We start from the raw sequence: 20283 nt of genomic DNA on the forward strand, positions 1-20283 counted from the left end.
CCTGGGTTGCGGGCACATCCCCAGTAGGAGATGTGCAGGAGGCAGCTGATCGATGTTTCTCTGTCATCGATGTTTCTAACTCTCTATCTCCCTTCCTCTCTGTAAAAAATCAATAAAATATATTTAAAAAAAAAAAAAAAGAATTTCTCCCTTTCTGCCTAACAATTTTAATATTTCTTTTGTTTTGCTTTGTTTTGTAAGTTGTTATTGATCTGTAACTTCTTTTGCACCTGGGGATGGGAACCTCTGCCTCACGCGGTCCATATAAAGGTAAGAAAGATCTAAACCTGGCTGTGCATCAGAATCTCTGGGGTTCTGGTAATAGCCCCAGCGATTCCGGGACTGGGGTCTCGGATTCTGAATGTTCAAAAGTGTCCAGCCCCACTTGGGACTTGGGACTTCCTTCTGGTGGGCTTTCTTGCAGGTCGGCCAATTCAGGCGGCAATTCCCAGGAGCTCCTCCAGGGGGCGCCCGGGCACCGCGAACGGCTTCCGGGTGAGGCAAGGCGAGGAGGGCGGGGCGAGGGGGGTGACCCGGAAGCCGACGGCGGGTTCCGCCCCTCGCACCCGGGAGGCTGGAGAGGCACTGCCCACGGAGCTACCAGCGCCCTTCGCGCCGTCTTCGCTGACATCATGCTCCAGTTCCTGGTGAGTGGAGCTCGAGAAGCGGGCCGGGGGCTCGGCTCAGGGCCTGGGGGGCTCCGGACTCCCGGCGGCCTGGGCCCGGAGGCCTGGGCGTGGGCCCCGCGGTGCCTCTCGTCTCCCCGGGTGGGCTGCGGGGCTGTGTCTGCCTCGCTCCAACTACTGGTCAGTCTTTTTCTGTGCTTTCAAGCTCTGAACACTTCCAGGCGTCCGAGGACGCCCTTTGGGAGCTCCGTGCTGTCTGCCGCGCCCTGCGCGCCGCGGGTCCTCCTGTTCCCGCTCTTGGGTCCTCAGGACGTTTCGGTCCGCCCCCCCTTCTGCTCTCCCGCCCCGACAAGGACACGCACCCCATCCCGACTTGGGCCTGCTGTTGGCCTTTCCGAGGCTGTGGGAGGCCGGGAATGAACCGAATTCCTCGCCAGGCGCGGGCGCCGGCCGGCGCTGGGGCGCAGGGAGCCCGCGGGTGTCACAGCGCCTGACTCAGGGCGGCGGGCTCCGCCTAAGGCGATTCTCCCACGGGCGCATTTTAGGGGGACGTGCGTGTGAGCATGAGCAAACTCGGGTTTCCTGCAAAGCTCGGCGGCTTCCCATGGCCCGGGGGAGGTTTTGCCCGTCACATTTCCAAGCCAGGGTCGTTCTTCCCAATCCGTGTGCTTTTAACAAGCAGTGCTTTCCACCTCTCGCGAGAGGCAGGCATTGCAGCAGGTTCCCGGTGGTCACGGAAAGGGGGTTCTCGGCGTGAGATGCTTCCCCGATGTTACATTCTTTATCAAAGAGGTGTGGTCGTTGACTTTTTAATCCTCTAGGCCAGAAGGAGGGGGAGCCTTGACAGAAACGGTCCACTAAGACAGGGTGCCCCTCTGTCCCTGGACGTGCATCTGTTGAGAGAAGTGGGTAGAATTACTTTTCACCTTGATTCGACTTCCCTCCCGTGAGTCCCCCAGCCTGGCAAGTCTTTCTCTCCGCTTTCAGCCATTTCATTTATAAAACAGTGGGCGGAGGTCCACGATCCCTGGGATCTCCTCTAGCTTTTAGCCTGTGACCAGCCATCATGTCCTCGTGGGTTTGAACCCTCCCTGCAGCCGTGGGAACGTGGGCTGCTCATTGAAGTTTTCCGTGCTGCAGTGTCCACAGCGGACAGTGGAAGCCTGTCTCTGGCTTCTTTGTGAAGATTGAACGTGAGTTCATACGTTCAGGTCCTTACAGCAGTGACACTGAGGAAGGACTCGGACACGTTCCATTTCTCTTTGACAAGGTGTCTAGTTCTGATTTCGTTTCTTCCCGGGAGTGGAGATTAGTTTGCCCCCAGAAGTGTGGGTGAAGGGAGAAGTTTTGGCAGGGACGCGGCAGTCACAAGTGAATGTGGGCACTGTCATGGCACATTTTGGAACTCTCCAAGATGGTTCCTGCATTCGTCACTTTCTGGGACACTGTTTGAACACGGGATTGTGTTGCTCATAAATTGCTTACTCCTCCTTGGATGAAAATACTTGCCCGTCATCCCAATCTGAGACCTGGTTCCGTAGGACTTCCCTCCCTCCAGTAGCTTCCTTGGTTGCAGTGCAGTTTAGCTACAGTTGTTGTAAGGAAACTTTTGAAGCTTTGAAGAGAAGCCTGACATGGTGGGCGCTGCTGGGGGCTTGTGTCCACTGCCGCCTGTACTGTGGCTTCCTTACCTCTCAGAGTGGTAACACTTGGCACTCTCAGCCAGCTCCTCTTTACTCCCTTCCTCTTTGCCCTTGGGATCCTGCATCTCAGTACTTCCCGATGTCCTTTCACATTATAACACACATGGATTTATTTGTATGGACGAGTCTGCACAGAGCGAAGGCGCCTGGCTCTGGTGCTGGACCTTCCAGGCCTGAGGGGGTCCGTGCTTGGAATACCAGAGGGGAAGGCCCTCGTCTCATCTCGTCGGTTTGTACTGGCTGCTGGTCCCTTCTGGGTGCTGGGTGTTTCTCAAGGCTCAATCCCCGACTGCTCTTCTCTCAAACCCACCCTTAGGGGTGTGTTCCTTGTCACCTGCACGTCTGTACTGAGAGCTTCCAAAGCTCCTTGAGTCCTTTACTCATGAGTTCCAGTTCCCTGTCGCAGCCACCTACCGAACATCTCTTGTCATATCCTCTATCAGCCTCAACACGCCTGGACCCATCACCTGTTCCCCACCCTGCAAACCACACCCAACGTTCTTCTTTGTTCCCTGGTCCTGGCTTTCTAAAATTTGAATTATTGACATAATCTTTTATTTATTTCCCTCCTTCATTCTCCATATCATCTAGCTTAGGGGTGGGGAATGTCCGACCCGCAGGCTGTATAAGGCCCTCGAAATCATTTGGTCTGGCCCTGCCAAAGCATTAACAGTGAGTTAGTTAAATGTTTGACCATATATGGTAGGCTAATTTTTAACTTGATAATTTTGTATGGCCCATGAATGATGTTATAAATATCCAAGTGGCTCTTGGCAGAGAAAAGGTTCCCCACCTCAGACTCTAGCTGCTATGCCTGGCGCATATTTACCTGCTATATAATCTTGGGCAAGTTACTTAAGTGACCCATGCCTCGGTTTCCCCAATTTAAACTGGACAATAATTGTACCTCCTTTGTAAGGTTGTGAAGAGCATGAGTTAATTCATGAAAGAGTTAGAATGCTACCGTGCACATAGTAAGCACACAGTAGATGTAGCTGTTGTTTGAAGCCGTTGACTCTTCATTACTCACCTTAAGAAAAGTTCTGTCTTCATGTTCCCACTGCCAAGTTCGTAGAGCGGGTCTGTTTTACTCTACCTTTGGACTAGCTACACTAGCCTCGCTGGCGGAGAAATGTAGGTTTTGAGCTGGGAGAGTTAGGTTAGGTTCTCCAGTCCAGCTGCCATGCTGATGCTTCCGTCTCCACTACAGAGACGGCATCCAGCTTACAGTTGGTCGCCTCCAGTTACAGCAGGTTCACTACTTCCACAGGTAATTGCTTTCATTTTTGGTCAACGTGTCCTTACTTAGTTTTACTCCTGGATGTTAAAGAGCAATTCTAATCTACATGACAACCCTTTGCATATTTGAAGAGCATTGCCTTGGTACTTTTCACTATCCCTCACTCACACCATCAGTCTTTTCCTTAGGTCAGTGGTCGGCAAACCGCGCCTCGCAAGCCACATGCGGCTCTTTGGCCCCTTGAGTGTGGCTCTTCCACAAAATACCACGTATGGGCGCGCATGTACAGTGTGATTGAAACTTCATGGCCCATGCGCAGAAGTTGGTTTTTGGCCTGGGTGAGTCTATTTTGAAGAAGTGGCGTTAGAAGAAGTGGGGGTACGTTCGCTGAGGTCGACCCCTCAGATTGAGGACGTTTTTAGCAAAGGCCAGCTTAGGAGTACCCTAATTAAGTTAATAACAATGTACCTACCTACATAGTTTAAGTTTAAAAAATTTGGCTCTCGAAAGAAATTTCAATTGTTGTACTGTTGATACTTGGCTCTGTTGACTAATGAGTTTGCCGACCACTGCCTTAGGCTAAACATCTCTGTTTCTTTCACCCATTCTTTATGATGTCAGGTTCATGCTGATAAAGTTATCCTTCTGTGAATATTCTAGTTTTGAAATCTTTTTAAAACATGCCACTCCTTATATGCGCTCATCAGCCACAGAAAAAAGCAAGGCTGTTGCCTCTAATTCTGTGTATGTTTTCCTTGATGCCCTTGGTTCTGTCCTCTCTTGCAGCTGCCAGTGATCATCCAAAATTTATGGCTTTATCCACATGCTCAGAAACTGTCAGTAATACCTGTGTCCTTCCACATCAAATCATAACCACTTTTACTTGATTTTCAAGATCCACTAATATGGCCCCATTTTCTTTTCCCACTGCCTGTTATTGTACATCCTCTGTTTTAGATTGGCTAGGCCAGTGGTTGGCAAACTCATTAGTCAACAGAGCCAAATATCAACAGTACTTCTTCAAAATAGACTCTCCCAGGCCGAAAACCGACTTCTGCGCATGGGCCACGAAGTTTCAATCGCACTGTACGCGCGCCCGCACGTGGTATTTTGTGGAAGAGCCACACTCAAGGGGCCAAAGAGCCGCATGTGGCTTGCGAGCCGCAGTTTGCCGACCACGGGAGTAGGCTAAACTTACCAACCTATGGGCCATGTGGCCTTCATACCTTCCCACGTGTTTTTTTTATTTTTTTATTACCTTTATCCTCTTTTTTGCCTTCCCAAATACTCTTAATGGCCCAACTCCCATCTTTTTTTCACAAAGCCTTCTTGATGACTTTAAGGTTTTGAAATCAATACACTGTTCTGATCCATCTCTCAATTTGCTTAGATTATACATGTCTTTCATCATTTAAAAAAAAATCTTCTAATTAATAGTCTTGCCCCTAGTTTGTTATATTTATTTCTAAGTACTTTTGAGTTGTTTTTTTATTGTGAGTGGCATTCATTTTAAAATTACATTTTCACATTGTTGCTTATGTATGGAAATGCTATAATTTTGTGGTATTAATTTCTGTGTCTAGCAATCTTGCCTTTAGCTCCAGTAGTTTTTTTTTTTTTTTTTTTTTTTATATATTTTATTGATTTCTTACAGAGAGGAAGGGAGAGATAGAGAGTTAGAAACATCGATGAGAGAGAAACATCGATCAGCTGCCTCTTGCACATCTCCCACTGGGGATGTGCCCGCAACCCACGTACATGCCCTTGACCGGAATCGAACCTGGGACCCTTCAGTCCGCAGGCCGACGCTCTATCCACTGAGCCAAACCGGCCTCGGCGAGCTCCAGTAGTTTGTCTATAGGTTCACTTGGAAGTGAATCAGGGAAGGCAATACTGTGAAGGCAGTCATATTTCCAGTGAAGGCAAAAATGACAGTTCTGTATTCTTTTCTTATTTTTATTTCCCTCCCCTACTCAAGCTAGGACTTCCAGTAGAAGTAGTGAGAGTGGATATCATACCTTTGTTTCTCCTTGTAGTAGAACTGTTTCTCGGGTTTTGATGTGATGTTTGTGTTTCTGATATTTTCTTACAGATTCCTCTTCTATTTCTACTTTAAGTTTTTCTTGTGATTGGCTGCTGACTTTTACCATGCTCTTTCCCCACCTGGTGATCATATGGTTTTTCTTCTTTAATACATTAATGTGAATTACATTAGATTTTTAACACAAAGCACTTAACCAGGTGGCCCATTCAGACCATCATGTGGTGACATGCTGTTTTGTTCACGGCACCTTCATGTAGTTTAGTCTTGTCTTCCTAGAATAGATCATACGTTCCATGGGAAGAAGCCACATACATACTTTTTACACTTTGATTTCCCAAGCACATGGCACCTAGTACTTTGTGATTGATTTCATTTATTTAATTAGATATTCCTCTTTCGCCTGATGACCACTCTCAGATATTCGTAAGATATTTGAATATTTAAGTCAGCTTTATGAACAGGCAAACCAGTTCTACCTGATGTACCTCTTTCTAGAGCAGTGATGGCGAACCTATGACATGCATGTCAGAGGTGACACGTGAACTCATTTTTTGGGTTGATTTTTCTTTGTTAAATGGCATTTAAATATATAAAATAAGTATAAAAAATATAAGTCTTTGTTTTACTCTGGTTGCAAATATCAAAAAATTTCTATAAGTGACATGGCACCAGAGTTAAGTTAGGGTTTTTCAAAATGCCGACACGCCGAGCTCAAAAGGTTCGCCATCACTCTTCTAGAGTGTTATGTCCAACTTTTTTGTGAATGTCCCTATTTAATGTACTGGCTCAGTAAATAATTACCAGCTTTTTTCCCTCCTCCATTCTCTAAGGAAAATTATTGAATATAAAACCTAGCTTACATATTAAAACTGTGCTTCTCTGGTGGTAGTAGAAGGAATACAGGTTATATCCGTAGCAGCTTTTTATTTAATGTACAAAACGTGGGTTTTATTATTACTTGAAGCAGTTGTTAAACACATCTTATATTGTTCCCCATAGTAAAATCTTCAGTGATTAAAGACTAAGGCACAAAAAAGGGTGAAGTTTCCCCCCGCTTCCTTGGAATGGAGAGGTTTTCTGACAGCAGTAGCTGAAACTAAGTTGAGAAATAAAATGATCAGTTTATCTTTGCTGTTAGATAATGTGTATTTTTGGTTTTCTTGCATTGTGTAGCTTTTCTCACCTGATACTATAAAACTTTAAAGGTATCCTTTTAAATGCTAGTTGTAGCTACATTTGCTAAATAAAAAGACTATTTTTAGATTTCTTAAGCTGTTGTCAGTAAATATAAGATGGTTCATATTCTGTCCTAACTTGGTTTGGGTGTGTACTTTTTGAAAATATAATTTGATGAGTCATATTTCAGATCTGTCAGGTAGTATTCATTCTGGGTTATTGCCAGGAGCTGTCCCAAGATAAAAATTGTAACTTTATTTGGTGATTTACACACTTAACTTTAAAAATATGGTTTTTTTATTGATTCCAGAGAGGAAGGGAGAGGGAGAGAGAGATAGAAACATAAATGATGAGAGAGAATCATCGATCGGCTGCCTCCTGCATATCCCACACTGGGGATCGAGCCTGCAACCCGGGCATATGCCCTGACCGGGAATCGAACCATGATCTCTTGGTTCATAGGTGGACGCTCAACCACGGGGGGGCGCCATGCTGACTCGGCAACTTTCTTTTTTTAATGTGTTTTTATTGAAAAAAAATTTTTTTTGAGAGAGAGGAAGTAAGAGGGATAGAGAGGAGGAAACATTGATGAGAGAGAATCATCGATTGGCTGCCTCCTGCACACTCCCTACTGGGGATCAAGACTGCAACCTGGGCATGTGCCCTGACGAGGAATCGAACCAGCAACCTCTTGGTTCCTGGGTGGAAGTGGTTGAGCTGAGCCACACCGGCTGAGCACGTAAAAACTTTTTGATTGGGGAAGGGGTTGAGCAGCAAATGATCAGATGTCAGATTGCTTTGGAATTGGCTCTCTTCCTTTTGACTTAGTGCTTATGTTAATAAATATAGTGTTGTGACTAACTTGCTCATGTGTCCATACATAACAACTGAGAGCAGTATTCTTGGAACTCTCATATACAAAGCCAGCCATTTATCTGAGTGGTTCTCGATTTTTCATTCTAACATTTCCAGTCTTTTAAAACATTTATCCAACCTAGAAACCTTGAAGTTGTCTTTGATTTCCTCAGTTTTATCCCAGGTAGGATTTTACCAAATCTTACTGTTTTTTTTTTATAGTTTTGAAATGTATTTTACATCTTACCATTCACCCATCTACAGTGTAGAATCAGTGGTTTTAAGATGTTCACAGAGTTGTTCAACCATCATACTATCTAATTTTATATCCAACATTTTATTGCCTCTAAAATAAACCACATACCCATTAGCATTCATTTATCATTCCCTTTCTCACCCCCAGCCCTGGACAACTGCTGATTTATTTTGTGTGTCTATGGATTTGACTGTCATACAATACCTGGTCTTTTCTGACTGCTTTTCATTTAGCATAATGTTTTCAAGGTTTATCCATGTAGTGTGAATCAGAACTTCATTTTGTTTTATGGCTGATTAATATTACATTGTGTGGATATACCACATCTTGTTAATCCATTCACCAGTTGGTGGACATTTGGGCTATTTCCACCTTTTGGCTACTGTGAATAATTTTGCTGTGAACATTTGTATACAAGTATTTGTGTGGATGTATGTTTCAGTTCTCTTGGGTATATGCTGTAAAATGGAATTGCAGCATCATCTGGTAACTGTGTGTGAATGGCCAGACTGTTTTCCAAAGTGGCCGCACCATTTTGCATTCCCACCAGCAATGTATGGAGGTTCCACTTTCTCCACATCCTTGCCCACACTTTTCATCTTTTCAGTGAAAGTCATCTAGTGGGTGTGTTGTGGCACTTCATTATGGTTTTGATTTACATTTTCTTAATGACTAATAACGTTGAACATCTTTTCATTTTTTTGTTGGCCATTTATTTGTGTCTTCTTTGGAGAAGGGTCTACTCAAATCCATTGCCCATTTTTAAATTGGGTAATTTTTCTTTTTATCATTCAGTCATAAGAATTCCTTATATATTCTGTATACAAGTCCCTTATTGGAGACATGATTTACAAATATTATATTCCATTCTGTTGGTTGTCTTCTCTTGATGGTATTCTTTGAAACACAACATTTAATTCTGATGAAGTCCAATTTGTTAATTTATTTTGCCACTTGTGCTTTTGGTGGCACATCTAGGAAACCATTGCCTACCCCAAAGTCATGAAAATTTACTGCTATGTTTTATCCCAAGAGATTTATAGTTTTAGCTCTTATATTTAGCTCTTTAACCCATTTTCTTTTTTTTTCTTTAACCCATTTTCAATTAAGTTTTGTTTATGATGTGAAGTAGAGTCCAACTTCATTCTTTTGCATATGGATACCCAGTTGTCCCAGCATCATTTTTTGAAACCACTGAATGTCTTAGCACCCTTGTGGACAATTCCTTGATCATACATGTTAAGGTTCATTCCTGGACCCTCCATTCTATTCTGTTGATCTTCATTGATTTTTAAGAAGAAGAAAAAATTATTCACGTTTGCTTGCTACTTTCTCTGCAGGGAAAACTAGGGGTGTGGCCTATGATGTGGAGGGGACCATGGGGATGACATCCAGCCATCTGGATGGACTACTGATTAGGCTTCCAGGTCTTGGCCTGGAAGATGTTAAGCATTCTTGCCCTGCAGAGAATTTCCGATTCATTGAAGACTTTCTATACTCTGGCTCCAGGCTAACTTTTCAGATTAATGATTTATCATTTTTCAGATTTAGATTTTACTTTTTCAGATTCTTATTTATTTAGATTAAAAAAAATTTTTTTTTTGTCTAAACTTGCCTATGGAGTATCCCATGAACAACATGTGGATGCTTTTTGGACTCCTGCATGTTTCTCAACACGTCTCTTAATGTGCAACATTTATCTTATGTTGTATATTTAATTTTATACTATCCCATTGGTATACTGGCTGTACTCTGAAACTGGAACTGGATATGACATGTGTAGAGACCCAGGGTTGTTTTATTTTGTGTTTTTAAATAACTGCTATATTTTTATGCACCTTAATGTCTGATGAAGTTGCCAGAATGAAGCCACATTAAATATACCATATTTATCTTGAGATACCATAGTAATAACCAGAAATCCTAGAATGTTGGACCTGGAAGGAACATTGTTAGTTTGATGTTTTTATAAAACGGGAAATTTAGATCAGCAAAACTCCAAAAAGGTTAAGTATCTTGCCTACAGGTACGCTTAGATAATGGTAGAACCAAATCTAGTTTATTTCTTTTTTTAAAAAAAAAGTTTTTATGGTTTTATTTATTTTTTTAAATATATTTTTTATTGATTTTTCACAGAGGGGAAGGGAGAGGGATAGAGAGTTAGAAACATCGATGAGAGAGAAACATCGACCAGCTGCCTCCCGCACACTCCCTACTGGGTATGTGCCTGCAACCCAGGTACATGCCCTTGGCCGGAATCGAACCCAGGACCCTTGAGTCCGCAGGCTGACGCTCTATCCACTGAGCCAAACCAGTTAGGGCTGTTTTTATGTTTTAGAGAGAGAGAGAGAGGAAGGGAGAGGGTTAGAAAGATAGAAACATCGATGAAAGAGAAACATTGATCGGCTGCCTCCTGCACACCTCCTACTGGGTATTGAGCCTGCAACCCGGGCATAGGCCCTGACTGGAATCTATCCAGTGACCTCTTTGTTCATGGGGTTGACGCTCAACCACTGAGGCACACAGGCCAGGCTAGTTTATTTCTTTATGGAATTTTTTTCAGCCCTATGTTCTTTTTGTTTGGTATCAGAGTTAACATTCTCAGTTAATTACTCCCCTCCCTCTTCTTTTAAGCAAAGTTAATATTCTTTCTGGATTTGGAAAACCTCTGTCTACCTGGTTTCAACCCATAGTAGTGGGTTGCTTCTTAGTGCCCCCTTGATGTGTCTGATTAATCGAAAAGTAGTCTATGATTAGAGACTGTAGCCTCTTTTATGCTTAATTTACTAACAAACTAATTTAAATTATGCTTTTGGTGTTAAAAGCTTGGTAAGCTTAAAGTTTAGTAAGAACCCCGCTGTATTCTGTTCCCATATGCATATCCAGCTTGAATTCAAGGTTAGACCACTGCATGCATCACTGATGACCTTAAGTGTCACACTTTGTTTTTCTTTCTTTTTTTTTTCACTTTATTTATTTATTTTTTTCCCCCTTTTTTTTTTTTTTATTGCTTAAAGCATTACAAAGGGTATTACATATGTGTCCTTTTGTCCCCCCCCCCACCCTTGACAATACCCCGGCTTCCCCTACCCCCCAGTGTCTTATGTCCATTGGTTATGCTCATATGCATGCATACAAGCCCTTCAGTTGATCTCTTAACCCCCTCCCTCCTGCCCCCCAACCCTCCCCGGCCTTCCCGCTGCAGTTTGACAATCTGTGTGAGGCAGCTCTGCCTCTGTATCTATTATTGTTCAAAAGTTTATAATGGTCTCTATTATCCATGAATGAGTGAGATCATGTGGTATTTTTCCTTCATTGACTGGCTTATTTCACTTAGCATAATGCTCTCCAGTTCCATCCATGCCGTTGCAAATGGTAAGAGTACCTTCTTTCTTACAGCAGCATAGTATTCCATCGTGTAGATGTACCACAGTTTTCTAATCCATTCATCTACTGATGGGCATTTAGGCTGTTTCCAGATCTTAGCTATGGTGAATTGTGCTGCTATGAACATATAGGTGCATATATCCTTTCTGATTGGTGTTTCTGGTTTCTTGGGATAAATTCCTAGAAGCGGGATCACAGGGTCAAATGGGAGTTCCATTTCCAGTTTTTTGAGGAAACTCCATACTGTCTTCCATAGTGGCTGCACCAGTCTACATTCCCACCAGCAGTGCACAAGTGTTCCTTTTTCTCCACATCCTCTCCAGCACTTGTTGTTTGTTGATTTGTTGATGATAGCCATTCTGACAGGTGTGAGATGGTACCTCATTGTTGTTTTGATTTGCATTTCTCGGATGATTAGTGACTTTGAGCATGTTTTCATATGTCTCTTGGCTTTCTGAATGTCCTCTTTTGAAAGGTGTCTATTTAGATCCTTTGCCCATTTTTTGATTGGATTGTTTATCTTCTTTTTCTTAAGTTGTAAGAGTTCCCTATAAATTTTGGAGATTAGGCCCTTATCAGATATGACGTTGGCAAATATGTTTTCCCACGAGGTGGGTTTTCTTGTTGTTTTGTTGATGGTTTCTTTTGCTGTGCAGAAGCTTTTTATTTTGATGTAGTCCCATTTGTTCATTTTCTCTTTAGTTTCAACTGCTCTAGGAGCTGTATCAGTGAAGAAATTGCTTCGGCATATGTCTGAGATTTTGTTGCCCTTGGATTCTTCTAGAATTTTTATGGTTTCCTGTCGTACACACACTTTGTTTTTCTAAGTTAACCTCTGCTGTGTGTTGAATAGGAACAACACTGATTAAAGAAAATGATGGGGGGAAAATCAGATGCCAGTTCAGATTTGTGAAATTAGAAATTAGGTGTCCAGTTTGAGATGATTAATTATTGGCAGGGAGGCAGGGAATTAAAGATTATCATTGAAACTTGAAGCTTAATGAGTGTTGGCTCTTTTGGTGTGAAGGGAAAGCTTTAAATTTTCATGAAGCAGTTTTGTTCAGGAGAGAAGTCACCCAACAGGATAAACATTTATAATTCTCTCAAACGTGTGCCTTTCTGTCTTGTCACTGAGTAAGAGCTGGTTAGGGGACCTGTGTTCTCTGCAGGTCTTAAGAGGCCTGCCCATTAGACGCCACCCATGGCAGAGTGTCAAGCCCTATGTTCTCTTGGTGGTATGTCCCATTCTTTTTTTTTTTTTTTTTTTAATATATTTTATTGATTTTTTACAGAGAGGAAGGGAGAGGGATAGAGAGTTAGAAACATCGATGAAAGAGGAACATCGATCAGCTGCCTCCTGCACATCTCCTCCTGGGGATGTGCCCGCAACCCAGGTACATGCCCTTGACCGGAATCGAACCCTGGACCTTTCAGTCCGCAGGCCGACGCTCTATCCACTGAGCCAAACCGGTTTCGGCTTAACTGAATACTTTTTAAAAATTGAATACTTTTTATTTGATGTCATGAGTGTTAGGGTGAATGACCCTTAATCTCTCCTGCTTGGATATATTTTCTGAAATAGATCTATAATAATAAAAGCATAATATGCTAATTAGACCAGACAGCGATCATCCTTCTGGACAAAGCTGCAGTGGCTGGAGGGCTGAGGGCAGGCAGCTGCAGCAGCTAGCAGCGGCAGCAGAGGTGGGGTGATGGGTGATGGGGGCAGCGCCTTCCCCTGATTGGCCCTGTCGCCTCCCACAGTAGGACATACCCTGAGGGCTTCTGGACTGTGAGAGGGGGCAGGCCGGACTGAGGGAACCCCCACCCCCACCCGAGTGCACAAATTTTCGTGCACTGGGCCACTAGTATTGTTATAAGCCTTTTCCCGTACCTTGAAGCAGACAGCCAGTGCCTGCAGAAGCAAGATAAGAACAACTCCCCTCTGCCTGACTGACCTGTGCACTCTCCTCTCTTGCCTCCCTTGACCAACTCCTGCCCTCCCTTCTGCTTGACTGACTCTTGCACTCACATCCTGACCCTGTATTGCATATTTTTACCCTATGTAAGACAACTTAACCACCCCCTCAGGGCTGACACTGACACACTGGTCTCAGCCAGCTGCGAGTGAATCAGCTGGTACTGAGCTCAGTATCCAGTGTAACTCTTCCTGTTCTGCAATGAAATTTCTTAAACTCTTGGCCTGGCTCCTTTTGGCTGGGACCTAACAGTGAGGAATAACAATACTCATAACCAAAAAAAGAAAAACAATTGCAGCTTTTAACAACAAAAAGCAGAACTTTGCCTGGCTGGTGTGGCTCAGTGGTTGAGTATCAACTTATGGAGGTCGTGGTTTGATTCCTGCTCAGGACACATTCCCAGGTTGCGGGCTTGATCCCCCAGTAGGGAGCATGTAGGAAGCAGCCAATCAATGATTCTCTATCATATTTGATGTTCCTATCTCTCCCTCTCCCTTCTTCTCTCTGAAATCAATAAAACCAAAAAAAATTTTTTTAAGTAGAACTTTAACTTGGGTTTCTAGAACTTACAATCAAGTGTTTATGGAGGTGCTGAGGGGATAAGGAGAATTTAGGGTAGATTTGTTCAGTGCTCCTATTTTTTGGTGTATTCTCTAACATTTTGGGAGGCTATTTCTATGTATATTTTATAGAAGCAAGATGTGAATTTCACACTTTGCACTGTCCAGCCCTAGACTGGACCCTGGGGTCTTCTAACTATCCTAAGCTCCTTAGGAGAATATTGTCTCTATAGTTTGGCTTGGTATCAGCTGGTACGGAGCTCAGTATCCAGTGTAACTCTTCCTGTTCTGTTCTTTCAGGTTGGATTTACTTTTGGCAACCTGGTTGGAATGTATCTGGCTCAAAATTATGACGTAAGTGACCATTCACTTTCTCCATGATTCCATGAAGCTGATTTGTAGTGACTTGTCTTTGTTGAAGTAAGGTGAGCCTTCCAACGCAGATGGGGTCCATAGATCTGAGTGAAAAGTCTTGAATTTTGGAGAAAGATTTTCCAGTCACAGAAGCCTATCTGTCCTTTATATCACCACAAGAGGGCAAAATCCCATCACTTTAGATGGTCTCATGGTGATGCTGAGCTGTGTTTGTTAGCCCAGAGTAATAGTAGGTTAGATTCTTCTTAACAGTTCTACGGCATATCACGTGATCAGTGAAAATTTAAAAATTAATAGGATAATCTTTTCAGTCCCCATACCCAGGAGTAGAGATGACAGAATTTTGGAGGTGGGTCTATATCATGTAGCACGTTCAAGGAGGACAGAGTTTTGTGACATGGGGCGTTGTATTAGCCTCACTTTATAGATAGGGAAGTGGAAAAACAGGTGGCAAAACTGCCTATGAATGGGGATTCTGGAAAGGTAATGACTGTTTTAAAGAGACAAGGAAATGAAACATGATACCAACTTTTGTAGTGAAGCTTTTAGTGTGACAAAGGGAATTCCCTCTGTCAACCTTCATTTGAGTCATATGGTGTTGTATCCAACTGCATCACATTTATTCTTTGTATGTACAACTTTTACTTGGCTCTGGATTGAGGGGCTAAGTGAGTCTATAAAGGTCAAAGTCAGGGTCTGGCTTCCAGGGAGGGAGCATATTTTACCTGACAACTTCTGAAATCCTTCTATTGCAGTCCGGAGGTTAAAGACACCACTATTTAACAGGTCACTTTCAGAGGGAAATAAAAACTTGTACAACAGCCATTTATCTTTGGAGGAAGAGAAGTCAAAGCATATTGATTAGTTAGATGCAAAATTATAATAATGTCTTTTTTCTTTAAAGATGCCAAACCTGGCTAAAAAACTTGAAGAAATTAAAAAGGACATGGATGCCAAGAAGAAACCCCCTAATCCATGAGGCTAACTCCAGCACTGGCTCCAGGAAATCCTGACTCTCCTCTTCTCCAGGGCCTCCTTTACACCTGAACCAAAGCTTCTGTCTTCTGTCCAGTCTTAGCCTTTGCTTCGAGCACAAATGGGGCCACAAGTTAAGAACTGTGCTTACTTTCCCAACATCCTCACCGCTTCCCTTCCTCCTAGCTGCTTGGGAGGGCCTCAGACTGGAATTATGGTGCTAGATTAGTAAACATGACCTGTAATTAGTAGTTTCTCCCTTATTTGGGATTTTTTACTGCCTTTTTCAAAAGAAAAATCAATGAGTTTTGTATAGCTGATCAGATATAAATAATGCTGACTTCACAGGTTAGCAATTATAATGGGTGTTTAAACATTTGGTACTAAATTATGTTATTTCAAGGTCACTAAAATTAAAATCTAGAAGCCAGTTTCTGGTGAATTATCCATTTATTTTATACTGTTCTCAGTATAACTGACATATATAACTCCATAGTTGCTAATATAACCAATAAATCAATTTGTTACTCATCAACTGAGAAACTATATTCTGAGAACTCCATCAGGAATTGGGGAATTAAAAAATAATGGCCTTTGTCCTCAGTAGACTTCATAGTTCAGTATGCATGTTTTTCCTTAATGATGCATTTGATCTGGTTCTTTTTCCTCAAAAGAATCATACTTATTTTAAGGGATTATAGGTGCATTTGACATTACATGATGGATAAATGATAAGTTGTCTATAAAGGAAATTTTATGCCTTTTCACATGAAAAGAACTGTATCAACATTATAACTTTATAGTGATTCTCACAAGAAAACTTTTTTTGCTGCACTCAGAAATTATCATTGTAATTTGTCAAATGTATAATTAGTTCATTTGAAAAAATTAAACGAAATGTTTGACTACATCACTTTTCCCGTGAGTCAAGATACAAGAGTGATTTAGAATGAAGGGCCTCTCCCACCTCTAGCTCCTAGATCCTCTTCCTGGAGCCAGGCACTGCCAGCAGTTTACTGTATGCTATTGAACAAGATTCTGTGCCTAACCATGTGTGCATGGGCTTTTTACACAAATGATAAACTATACATAGGCTTTGCTCTGGCCTTTTTTCCTCCCATTTAATATCAGTATGTAAGGAATAAGGAATCTGTTTCCTTTTTTGGCTGCATAAAATTCTATTGGATGAATATACCATAATTTATTCAATCTATCATTGATGAATAGTTGTTTCCTATCTTTTGCTGTTACAGTGATAACTTGGAACCTGATGTTACCATACGTATTTATGCAGGGTATAGCCATAAACTAACGTCCTAAAACTGTAATTTGCACTAAATATAAGTAAAGTCCCACTTCATCGTTTTGCTTTAGAGGGCTTGGGCAACTTCACTGATAATGCCACGTCTGAGGACATTATAGCAGAATCAGTAAACTGCAAGATTACTTAGAGACACCTTTTTTCAGACAGCGATGACACTGATACTACATGTGATTATAAAATGAAGTGATTCTGCTTCTCTTTGAGAACATGCATCTCTCATACATGGAGATAAGTTTTATCCATCAGTTCATCCTGGTGTGTGAGACAGATTAGGATCATATGGTTTGGCTTCTCCCTTGCAGTGTGATCATGGGCAAACAGCTTATTTGTCTGAAACTGTTGTATTCTCTGTAAGATTTGGACATAATACCTACCTCATAGGGCTTCCATGAGAAACAATTGCAATAATGTATGTGATGCACAGTGCTTTGCAAATTTGCCCAATAAATAGCAGACCTTAGTCCAAACATCCTGCTTTTGCTCAGAATACTTTTGTTTCTTCGCAGTCACTTTGGGAACAAGTTTATGAACCATGCAAAATTTGTCATTATTCTATGGTCACGCTCTTGGTTGTTGACGAAAATCTACAGTATCCACCTTGATCATACCACCTGGCTTCCAAGATTTTATCTTAAATGACTAAATTGTTGGCAGGATGAATTAAAGCCTTAAGAATAAAGGTTTACCATCCCTGAGGGTATTCATAGTGCTACAAGCTTAGGAGTCCCTTGTTATCAGTCATGGTAGCATTGTTATTTGTGTGTGTCTCCCAGAGTGGTTTCTTTGGGGAGGGAGGTCACTTAGATGTTAGGAGAAAGTCTCTCTATACCAGTGATGGCGAACCTATGACATGCGTGTCAGAGGTGACACGCGAACTCATTTTTTGGGTTGATTTTTCTTTGTTAAATGGCATTTAAACATATAAAATAAATATCAAAAATATAAATCTTTGTTTTACTATGGTTGCAGATATCAAAAAATTTCTATATGTGACACGGCACCAGAGTTAAGTTAGGGTTTTTCAAAATGCTGACACGCCGAGCTCAAAAGGTTCGCCATCACTGCTCTATACCAGGGGTCCTCAGACTTTTTAAACAGGGGGCCAGTTCCCTGTCCCTCAGACCGTTGGAGGGCTGGACTATAGTTTAAAAAAAACCTATGAACAAATTCCTATGCATACTGCACATATCTTATTTTGAAGTAAAAAAACAAAACGGGAACAAATACAATATTTGTATTTGTATGTGGCCCGTGGGCCGTAGTTTGAGGACCCCTGCTCTATACTATACCTTGTTACAAAACTCATCTGGAATTAGGGCTAACCCCCTGATAGAATCATTTCTACTGCTGAGAGCCATCCAGCTGCTGCACAGTGAACACAGGCCAACTTAGCAGGCACTGGTCACATACCCTCTCCTTGTTTTAATTTCTTGCCACAGTGGAAAGGGGCTCAGAGTTCTCAGGCAAGATCATCTTCCCTGAGACATAGGAGTCCAGACCAGCACAGACTTGAGGGTGCATTTGTGGATGGGGTGGCAGTGGTTGTGATCATGGCACAGGAAGTTACGTTCCCCAGTGGAGGGATGGGAAGAATCAGTGCAACACATGCCCTTTTTTCCCTTTAAAAATGTTCGAAAACTTCTGTTGATGTGATTTAAGAAAATTTATTGCCACCCTGGACCATAAAAGGAAGGTTACTCAATACTACTGAAGGTTACTCACATGTGAAAAATAATACTCAGGATTGATGTTGGAAACCTAATAAATAGATCGAACTTGAAAAGCTTATCCTTAAACTGTAAACCTCCCAAACAAGCAAAGGGAGAGAAAAACCAAAACCACTTTATTTAAAATCATCAAAAGAGGCTATAGTTTATGTTATTTTATGTATTTTAGTTACTTGATGTCTTTTTTTTTTTAAATATATTTTTATTGATTTTTCACAGAGAAGAAGGGAGAGGGATAGAGAGCTAGAAACATCGATGAGAGAGATCGATCAGCTGCCTCCTGCACGCCCCCCAGTGGGGATGTGCCAGCAACCAAGGTACATGCCCTTGACCGGAATCGAACCTGGGACCCTTCAGTCGGCAGGCCGACGCTCTATCCACTGAGCCAAACCGGTTCGGCATTACTTGATGTCTTAATAGACTTTTCTTCTGATTTGGTATTTTATGCAATTAAGCAGTTACCTGCTTCTGGTTTAAAGAAAGAATTTGGTTTCTTTTTTCTAACTCATTTTGTTACTATGAAGTGTGGTTTTTCTGGTTGTCTGTGTGTACGGGTTCATAGAGCATATGTACACATGCATGATGTTTTCATTTCCACTAAGCAGCTCACTCCATAGACACTGCGTGTTTGTTTTTCTGCTGAGGTCTCCCACATTTTAATGCTGTTTCTGTTACTCCTCCTGAAGGAACACTATATACTGTACTGGAGCAAATGAGGCTTTTCTTAAACTTCCCATCTTGGACTTTGCACATAGCATTTCCATTCCTTACGCAGATGAATGAGTTCTTTTTTCCCTACTAACTATTAGGGACTTGTGGAAAGGAACAGGGCGGGGAAGGGAAAATATTTTGAGACGTTGCCTGGTCTTAATAGGGGAGTTAGTGACATTTAGATGTTCAAATGCTCAGTGTATACCTCTTCTAAATCTGGGTGCAACATATTTAGTCACATATTGAAGACCTCACGGATGGCATGTTTTTCAAGGCACATGGAGACAAAAGAACAAACAGGTTTTGTGGAAAGTGCATTGGGGTGGGGCACTGCCAACCCCAAGTCCTGGGCCCGCTTGACTCATGGCCTCTGGTGAGGCCTGAGGAAAGGTGCCTTGTGGGTGTCATTCTGACATGTACAGTTGCACAGTATTGGGACGAGAGAGGTGCCATGTAAATAGTGCAGGCACTTGTGCTCAGCATTCATTTGGTGAGGGCAGCCCCAGAATGAGCTACCTGTGAACGTGGGTGGTCTTCATCCCTTTTGTGTATTAGTGGTTTGGACTCTTGCCCTTCTGGGAGTCTAGTGTTTAAATACACTTTTTCAAACATGGGTCCCAAATATGAAGCCAACTACTTTATCTGGTGTGCAGCTGAAGAAACGGATCTAGTCTGATATTGGAGGGAAAACTAGCTGTTTTTTATTTATCAAATGATGGCACATGAGCCCTGGCTGGGCTGGCTCAGTTGGTTGGTGTGTCGTGCTGTGCACCAAAAGGTGGTGGGTTCAATCCCCATTTGGGGCATGTGCATGATGCAACCAATCAATGTTTTCTTTCTCAAATCAATTTTTTAAAAAGTGGGCACATGAGTGTTTGTGCCATGTAGTTGTAATGTAAAAGATTGTATTCATGGGCGACTTAAAGGAATTTCAAAGGCAACTGTGACTAAACAGATTTGATATGTAATTGGCTTGAGAATAAGATGCAACCATACTCAGTGTCTTGTTTCTCGGTTTCGCCATGTGTTAAGCTGGTAGAAGATGATCATTTACAGCTTTCCATTGATATATTGTGATAGAAGATAATGAAATTAAATACAATTGCAAGAGACACAAGACTAAGGAGATCTGTTAGTTAATGTCCAACGTGGAGTGGTTTTAGATGACAAGGAATTGTTAGTCATATTCAACATTTCCTGTCACTGTAATGAGCTATCTTGTTTGGCCTGAACCTCTGGTTTGGGGAGAGAACAGTGCTGTTCTGTGGAATAGTCAGTAGACCAGACTGAAAAAAACGCTCTGTCTAAACTGGCTAGTTGAGAGCCTCTGCTCCTCGGAGCATCT

General features: G+C 42.3%; 1 long non-coding RNA gene across 1 annotated transcript; it reads left to right on the forward strand.

Moving 5' to 3' along the window:
* The first annotated feature begins 543 nt into the window (after positions 1-543).
* LOC139016224 (uncharacterized) lies at positions 544-16967 on the forward strand. Its single transcript, XR_011472651.1, has 3 exons — positions 544-647; positions 14127-14180; positions 15106-16967. It is a non-coding gene; the product is annotated as an uncharacterized lncRNA (long non-coding RNA).
* The last annotated feature ends 3316 nt before the right edge of the window (positions 16968-20283 follow it).

The sequence above is a fragment of the Myotis yumanensis genome, unplaced genomic scaffold, assembly GCF_028538775.1.
Source record: "Myotis yumanensis isolate MYYU_CA2020_CCGP unplaced genomic scaffold, mMyoYum1.0.hap1 SCAF_9, whole genome shotgun sequence".
Taxonomy (NCBI): domain Eukaryota; kingdom Metazoa; phylum Chordata; class Mammalia; order Chiroptera; family Vespertilionidae; genus Myotis; species Myotis yumanensis.